Source organism: Barbus barbus (assembly GCF_936440315.1).
Source record: "Barbus barbus genome assembly, chromosome: 24".
NCBI classification, from domain to species: domain Eukaryota; kingdom Metazoa; phylum Chordata; class Actinopteri; order Cypriniformes; family Cyprinidae; genus Barbus; species Barbus barbus.
Genome location: NC_136752.1, coordinates 28,712,871 through 28,722,870, shown reverse-complemented (window position 1 = coordinate 28,722,870; position 10,000 = coordinate 28,712,871). Strand labels below are relative to the sequence as shown.

The window sequence follows — 10,000 nt, the reverse complement described above, 5'->3', positions numbered from 1 at the left end:
CAGATGATTAGGTTAATAGCTCGTTTATAGAACCTTTTCATGATATGCTAATTTTTTGAGATAGGAATTTTGGGTTTTCATGAGCTGTATGCCAAAATCATCAATATTAAAACAATAAAAGGCTTGAACTACTTCAGTTGTGTTGTAATGAATCTAAAATATATGAAAGTCTAATGTTTATCAGTACATTACAGAAAATAATGAACTTTATCACAATATGCTAATTTTTTGAAAAGGACCTGTATGTATTTGCGATGCACTTTAATAACCACAAATGAGATATACACAATTTGCTGAAACTAAATGACACCATTTTGCACAATATTTTGCTCAAAATTCATAAAAGATATGATGACAGAAAATAACAATCTAATGACACAAGAAGAAATAAAACTTAAAACTTCATGATTCATGATTAATGGGTCAGCTTCCATTTCTTTGTAACTATATGTAATTAATTATCAAAAAGCACTTATGTATATGATGTAATGTTAGGATGTTGCTTTTGAAGCAATCTGTTTGTGTTTCAGAACAGAGTTATGATGCCATCTGTGTTTCACTGCACTATGAGCCGAATGGATCCCTGTGACTCTGGAAATTTGGGCTATTTGGGTTTTTGGGTCAGTCTTATTGGTCAAGAACACAAGGTCTGCAGTCCTGCACACACACACACACACACACACACACACAGATTTCTTATGGTTCACTACATACAGAATTCCGAACATTCCAAGCATTGTAAAATCATTCCCCACAGACTCCCTGGAACCTTCTGTCATTCACTCACACACACACACACACACACACACACGGCCCATTGAGACGTTCACACCCTTCCCCCTGCTCATGGATTCACACATCTCAAACAAACCACCTGCTCCATTATTTCAAACACACACACACACACACACCACATACCAAAATATGGAAGGGCAACATTTTGAGTGATCTGACCTTGAAATGCACCTGAAAAGAGATGGAAGTGTCTGTGGGTGAGAGAAACATGAAGGTTATGTGTGTGTGTGTGTGTATGTGTATGTGTGCGTGTGCGTGTGTGTGTGTGTGTGTGTGTTCGCTGAAATACCGCCCTGATTGAGTCTCTTATTTCTATAAAATAATTCATTTCATAAGCGGCTGTTTGAGTGAATCATGCTCTCTGGGCTTTCAGCTTCTCTAAATCGAGCTGATTATGTAGACACACACACACACGCAAACACACACATCCTCACAAAGAAACTTTCATGTCTTTTCGGAAAATAAGAGCGCTGTGTAACTAGACGCTCTTGACACACAGATCCCAGCAGGAAACGCCATCATGCTGCCTTTAAACCATATTTTAGTCAGGTTTTAATGCTGCTTCACATGTATTCATTGTGAAGGCAATCCCATAATGCACTGCGACGAGCTCTGTGAAAAATAATTGACAGTTTCAACTATAAACACACAAGTCATTTAATACTCAGAAGTATAAAAGTAATCACCCATTATTTGCAGGTTGTCTTTTTTATGCTTATAGAGTATCACGTTTTTAGCAACGTTAACAAAACTCTATTCAAATCAGTTGTGAGTCACGTCTCTTGGGTGCATTACATGAACAGCAATATTTTGCATGACTAATGACTATAATATGATTATTATCTGTAATACTGTTGCACAAATCAATGCATCTAGTTGTATCAGTGTTGCTACTGTCGACTAAAACTATTAAAAACTGATTTTGGTAATTGAAATAAAGATTAAATAACAATCAACATTAAAAATTTGATTAAATTTGAATTTGAATTAAATTAGAAATGTTACCCTGGCAACTAACTAAAATAAATGTTTAAGCTGAAGTACTAAAATTACTAAAAACTGAAATACAGATATCTAAATACAAATATTAAATTTGTTATATATATATATATGTATATGTTATAATAGCATATAAATCCTACCAAACAACACTGAGCATGACTGTGGTGTTCATTCACAGCTCATGTCTTGTGCACGCATTCAAAGACGAAACCGTTTGCTCACTAATTCCCATCAGCACTTCAATGAACACACACACACACACACACACACTCAAGGTGGCTCCTAAAAATAGCAGCACGTCAGATGCGCGTGTGGGAGTGTGTGTGTGGGTTTGTGTGACCTCACTGTTAAGGCCGGTTCTATAAACTTTAGAGCAATCCAGACAAAGGCTTCCTGGCAACAGTCTCCTAGCAACCGCAGCCTCTGCAATTCCATGACCCCCATATTCCACATCTGTAGATCAGCACACACTCACACACACACACACACACAGGTATTGTAATAAGGCCGGCCGTCTCGCGCTGGACTCAGTGAGCCGCACACTGTCTCATACGCTCTCCACTCGGCTCTTTCTCTGTCTGATGCTCTTTGCTTTTCTCCCATCACTGTCACGTCGTGTCTACAGCCACGCGAGTCCAACTATCGCACGCTCATCTGTGTGACAAGACTTTGAATGCAAGAGCTTGCAACTTTTTTTGCTCGAGGGGGAAACGCATGAAACGAGACGACTGAACTGCTTTGAGTTTCTCATTTTCCAGAGCACAGAAAAAACTATTGAACAGCCTCTTGAGGAAGACTTAAAGATACCGAAGCAAATCAACTGATACTGAACATAGTCCGGTTGTTTTTTCCCTAAAACACTCTTTACTAAATGTGTAAAATAAAATATTATTGATAAAATAATAAAATATTATTAATAAAAAAACTTTAAAAACTTATAAATAAATGTTGAAATACTAAAATTACAACACTAAAACTGAAATAAAAATAAATTAAAGCTAAATAGAAATATAAAATAGACATAAAAACATATTGTTTTGAATAACTGAAATAAAGCTAAAATAACATAAATAGAAATATTATATGAAAAACAATGTAAATAAGTCAAAGTGCTAAAATTATTCAAAGTAAAATGGAAATAAAAATAAATTAAAGCCAAATAAAAATGTATAAAAAAGAATAAAAATTAAAAAGCACATTGTTTTTGATAATTGAAATAAAATATTAGATGACAAAAAATATTATATGAAAAACCTAAACATATAAATAAGTTGAAGTATTAAAATTAAAACTGAAATAAAAATAAATTAAAGCTAAACAGAAATGTAAAAAATCACATTGTTTTGATAATTTAAATATAAATATTAGACGAAAAAACAAAAATAAGTTGAAGTACTAACATTACAAAAAATAAAACTGAAATGAAAAAAAAACTAAATAGAAATATTAAAAAAAATTCTAAAAAAGTGCATTGTTTTTGAACATTTGAAATAAAGCTGAAATAAAATTAAAATGTAAATATTAGATGAAAAAAGTATAAATAAATAGAAATTAAAACTAAATAGAAATATTAAAAAAGAATAAGAATAAAGAGCATTCTTTTTTGTTAATTGATGTAAAGCTGAAAAATAATATAAAACAAAATATTAAACATAAATATTAAATGAAAAACTTATAATTCAGTTCAAGTACTAAAACTACAATCTCCACATTTTTAACTTGAGGGGGAAAAGCATTAAATGAGAAAACTGAATTTGCTTCAAATTTGAGTTTCACATTTTCCGGAGCACACAGAAAACTGTTTAACAGCCTCTTTAGGGATAAGTAAAGATATTGAACCAAATCAAATGAGCCGTGTTCTGTGTTTTCCCTCTAATTTGTGCTAAAAATGCTATAATGCACAGATTGTTTTTTCGGTTAACATTATTTCATAAAATGCATCATTAGTCCGGTTGGTTTTTCCAAAAGACTCTTTACTGAACACAGACAATCTGGCAGCAGCGTCTGTCTGCTGATCTGCAATCTTTCTTGCTGCAATCTGCATATTTTGCATGAGTCAGGCGGCTCGTTATCTGCTCATTTTTTATTTGAAGTCACTACAGCCTCCATATCGTCTGCCGGATCAAGTGCACATTAATTACTGACACTTGGACAAATGACATCACTGGTTTTTCTGTTGAGACTTTGCCTTCCTAAACTGCAGTCCCGGGGTTCAGACATCATGTTTCCCTGTATTAATCTGATTAATAATTCATTCATGACTAGAGCTCACGCTGTCACTCTGTGGCTACTCTCACCACTTGACCGATATATGGGTCAATTTCACAAAGAAATGCCAGGTTAATATTTCACCCCATAAACAACAGAATATATATATATAAGATTTTTTGCATTGCAATTTGACAGTTATGCCTATTCACTCTCAAAATTTCATTACTGTAATGCAATAATAATAATAATAATAAATTATAAATTATCATTCTGTAATATTGTAACATTTTCTGTAAAGAAAATAATCTTTTCTTTAACCACAATCTTTTAAAATTAAAACCATCTTAATTTTAATTCATTAAATTAAAGTGCAAAAATGATGTAAACTTAAAAATATATATTTATTTTTCACATTTGATTTTGTTGCATTACAGTAATGAGAATTTGTAAGGGTTATTTCTATAATATTATAAATTAAATTGTTCTAATATTATATAATTTGTGTAGTTTTGTAGTAATGAATGTGCTTTTCAATTTTCATTAAGATTTTCATAAAAATATCACACATTGCAATATATATATATATATAATAAATAAATATAAATAATAAATAAATATAAATATAAAATTTTATAATAAATATAAAATCCTATTTATAAAATATTATATTATTATTGCATAACATTAACGAGAATTTGTGTAGTTAAGAATGTGCTTAATTTTCATTAAAATTATATATATATATATATATATATATATATATATATATATATTATTTTATTGTTATTATTATTATTAGCATTATTATTATTCAATATTGAATTATAGAATTTTTGTAGTCTGTACTAGTAATGATTGAGCTTAATTTTCATAAAAATAATATTTCTTTTAATGTTGGATGAAATATATTCTGATCATTTCTTGACTGTTTTCATGAGATTTGCCAATATCCCATAAACTACAAACCTGCCTGAGTTAATATATTGCTCTGTAATTCACTTACTCAGTCTCGTACACTTGGCCTTTCCTTTACTATAAAAAAATATATTTCATTTAGTTTTATATCTCATGTGCTAATCCATAATCCATGCATTACAGATGAGCATGTAAAGGCCGGTCTATTTAAACATCATTAGTGTGATGGAGTGTCTTCATTTGACCTTGCTGAGGCTGTTCAACTCAATAGCAGCATCATTACGATGACCAGAATCATCTGTAAAATTATGCGTATTATCATCAGTTTACAGTGACATGCTTGGGTAAACTACCACTTTATATTACGACAGCAGATAGCTGAGCACTGAGATCATTTAACATCACCTGGATAATAATAAAAACTCAAACCAAACCACAAACAACGTGCCGCTTCTGCAGGGCTGCTCAAACACACTGCATTATGGGTCGGTCAAGCATGTTTAAGAGGGCAGATCAATTGAAATGGCATTGTGTGACTGCCGCTAGCGACCCGATCACTACAACAGCTTTTCTGACATGCTGTGTAATGAAGTCATCAGGAACTCTGGGTCAATGAGCTCCTTCCTCAAAAGCTTTTAAACAGAACTTGGTTTTTGAGACAAATCTTTACAGCTAGAGTTGCGTAATAACTCATATCTGATTGATGTTGCAATTTATGCCATTGCTTTCCAGTTTTTGTGCAACATGCATTAAACGGATGCTCAATGTATAATGCAATGTTGTTCTCGTTAACTAAAACGAAGAAAAATATTTTTGTTCATTGAAATTTAAAGCAGAATAAAATTAATGAAAATAAGCACTAGAATGACATACACTTGCAAATGTACATTGCTGTTCACATTTTTAAATAATATGTATTTTTTAATATTTTTGCATTACAGTAATGAGAATTTGGAGGGTAAATATAAATGTCATGAAAATAATGCAGATTCAGATTCTGATCTGACTGGATTGCAGTTTGTGAAATTGCTTTCCAGTTTTTTGTGGAATATGCAAGAAAAAATTTATAAATATTAGATTAAAAAAACTTGATATGTTACTTTGGCAACTGTAATAAAAAAAAGTTTAATTTGAAGTATTAAAATGACTAAAACTGAAATAAAAATAAAGCTAAATAAAAAAAATGAGAGCGTGGAATTAGTCCATTTGAAATAAAGCTAAAATAAAATACAAATACGAATATTAGATGCAAAACATAAACTTATAAATAAGTTAAAGATTTAGACTTGGTTCACACTGCAGGCTAAAGTTGCCCAAATCCGACTTTTTTGCCCAAATGTGACCCATATCTGATTTTCTTATGACAGTCTGAACAGCACAAATCCAATTTTTTTTTTCAAATCAGGCCCAGGCCACTTTCATATGTGGTCCTAAATCGGATACATATGCGATGTTTTGCAATGCGACTTCAGTCTGAACGGCCATGTCGCATTTCACGCGATTTTTACGTCACTGAGGAGGCGGGAAGATTAAAATCACAATGGCAGACAATATATAGACAATAATATCACTTCGTTATTTAGGATCCGATTGCACATTAACTTAAAAATTGCTAAACACGCGCTAACGCGAGCAGCATCCATTTTTATTTCCGCAAACACAGTGCGCTGCGTCTGACGTCACGCCTTCTTCTGCGCATGCGGGTCACTTCAGGGCTGTATACGGTTCACACATGAGACTGATGGGAGTCGCATTTAAATGACAACGTGAACAACAGCGCAAAAAAATCGGATTTCAGCAAAAAATATGATCTGAGCATTAAGACCTGCAGTGTGAACTAAGTCTAAAACGTGCTTGCATTAAAACTGAAAATTAAAGCTAAATAGAAATATTTTCCAAAATAAAAATCACTAAAGTGCATTGTTTTTGCTAATTGAAATTAAGCTGAAAAATAAAATATAATAAAAGTCATACTAAATACTAAAAAATAAAGCTAAATCAAAATATTTACAAACTAATACAAATTATAAAATTACTCATTTACTACAAATTAAATTGAAAACGTAAAATATAAAAATAAAATTAAAGGGGTCATCGGATGCAAAATTCACTTTACAAGTTGTTTGAACATAAATGTGTGTACACATGCATCCTATAATGATTAAAAATCCACCCAGTGGTTTTAAAAAAATCCCTAAATCCTCTTTCTCAAATCAGGCTGTTCTGAGATTCCTGTCAGAATGATGTAGTTCTCTACAGGCCCCTCCCACGAGAGTTGATTGACAAGCCCGTCTTAGCTTAGCCCCGCCCTGAGTGAGCTGAGAGCTGACTCCGGTGCTGGAGAACACAAGATGTCTCCAATTAAGCGATTGAAGTGTTTAGTTGTTGGATGTAATAATGAATATAGCAGTCGTCATTTAATCCCGACATCTGAGCTGCTGAAGACGCAGAAGATTAATGTTACTTTAGTTTTGAAGTGAATGCGCCAATCTCCGATCTACATAAATGCATCTATGTTTGTGCGAATCATTCGTGATCTAGCTTTATCTAGAGAAGAAGTGAGTATAAGGGTTTTTATGAATCTCTGCAAATCGTCTTTCCTAATAACGTGCTAGTTAGCCAGTTTCACGGCTGAAGTTTAGTAGTATGCTCCATAGATAAATATACCTAGATTATGGACTGTTTCTATGGGTCGCGATGCGTAAGCCATCCACTATTTTTGGAACGGTCTGCGAATCTTTGAGTGCATTGACTGTGTGCGTCTAAAACAGCATGTTATACGCTTGTATATCTTTGAATATTCATTGATTATTATGGTGAATGCGAGATGGCTGACGCGTCAATGTATCTGGAGCGGTCGAATAGGGAATCTACACATATCTATGGTCTGTTCATCACTCCACGGAAGAGAGGGGCGGAGTCAGCAGAGCTCATTAGCATTTAAAGCAGCATGGACTAGAACAGCGTGCTGAAAACAGAGCTGATTTTGACAGAGTAAAGAAGGTGTTTTTTACACTACCATTGAGAAATTTTAACCAAAGTATGTTACAGACCTTTCATTAAGACCCTAAAGAATCATATCAACTTGAGTAAAATGGGCATTCGATGACCCCTTTAAGTTCAAAACATGTTATAGCATAACACATATATACCATATATATAACATAATATTATACTATTACACTATATGAGTAGTACTAAAACACAACACGAGAGACAGGTGTTTGTCAGTGTAAGATGAGAGCAGCACCTGTTTGATTGCCACGGCCACAACACAAAGACATTCACACTGACCACAGGGTAAACAGCACTCGTTGAGCCTGTGATCTCTGAGAATGACTCACGAGAGCGGCGCCAAACATGCTTGCGCTCCACCCAGCTGTGGCTTCACCCATTTACACACCCAACCTCTGCCCACATCCACATCCACGGACTGAAACTCAAACACTAGGGCTGGGATCCATACTGATTTCCCTGCTCAGTTCCATTCAGTTTGAATTGATTCCATTCTGATTCAGAATTGAACAGAACTATAGAGTCATTTGTTGGTGAATTGGACTATACTGGCTGCGATGTAGGTTTTTGATTCACTACAAAGAACCAATTTAAAAAAACTAATTTGTTTCATGAACTGGACTACATTGGTTATGTTTTTGATTCACTATAAAGAACTTATTTAAAAGGTAAATTGGACTACACTGGTTTGCATTGTATGTTTTTGACTCACTAAAAAGAACCAATTTAGAAAAGTCATTTAATCATTAATTGGACTACAGAGTCACTCTTTATGTTATTGCATGCATCTCATAAGCACAGCTCAATGCAGCTGTTTTCTTCGCAACTTTTACGATAAACATCCTTATAAACAATCTTATCAAATTCAACTGTAAATCTAATTTGGACAATGAAACAATATGAGTACATAACTGCAGATTCAAAAGCAGATGTGCATAAGGAAACACTGGCAAAGTAAGATCGATCTTGGGATTTAAATAATCAAGAATTGTGATTAATCTGTCATTCGCAGTGCTTCACAGTAGTGGGCGGAGCTCATTTGGAGCAATCTGCTAGCCGTGATACTCTGATTAGTGAAGATTTCTTTGCAGAATTGTGGGTAATGTAGTTTTTTTTCCCCCATGAATTCCACCTTGGCGAAACATCATCTCTCTCCATTTTTTATGTTTATTGCAATATATGCATATATATACAAATATTTAAGTAGTCTGAGAGAAGATTGGCTCGATTTCGTCATTCGCAGTACTTTATGGGAGTGGGTGGAGCTTATTTTGTGCAATTTGCTTATCGCAATTCTCTGATTCGTGGAGATTTCTTTGCAGAATCATGAGAAATGTTGCTTGAATTCGACTGTGAAACAGTTATTTTAAAATTAAGTTTAAATAATGCAGGCTGATGGCTTCAACTAACGCATAAACCATCTATTAACAACCTCGTAGCACACCGTAGGTCAGTTTTTAAAGATTAAGCATTACAAATAAACTCTAATGAAAATAAATGGGATGTTTACTTCTGGAACATGAGCTTTGCAATCTATAAACTTGAGCATGCAAAATGATAGACAGGCATTGAGCATTTCTGATTGGATATGTTTTCTGATACATACATATCTGACCCTGGAGCACAAAACCAGTCTTAAGTCGCTGGGGTATATTTGTAGCAATAGCCAACAATACATTGTATGGCTCAAAATTATAATTTTTTCTTTTATGCCAAAAATCATTAGGATATTAACTAAAGATTATGTTCCATGAAGATATTTAGTAAATGTCTTACAGTAAATATATCAAAACTTCATTTTTGATTAGTAATATGCATTGCTAACTTCATTTGAACAACTTTAAAGGCGATTTTCTCAATAGTTAGATTTTTTTGCTCCCTCAGATTCCAGATTTTCAAATAGTTGTATCTCAGCCAAACATTCTCATATCCTAACAAACTATACATCAATGGAAATATCATTTATTCAGATTTCAGATGACGTATAAATCTCAATTAAAAAAAACGGACCCTTATGACTGGTTTTGTGCTCCAGGGTCACACACACATATATATATATATA

At 33.3% G+C, this 10,000-nt stretch overlaps 1 protein-coding gene across 1 annotated transcript in view; it reads right to left on the bottom strand.

The window, feature by feature from the left end:
- The window catches only part of arhgap39 (Rho GTPase activating protein 39), a gene marked incomplete at both ends in the record, with an annotated part of 51,296 nt that overhangs the window by 40,728 nt on the left and 568 nt on the right, over positions 1–10,000 (bottom strand). The window lies entirely within an intron of this gene.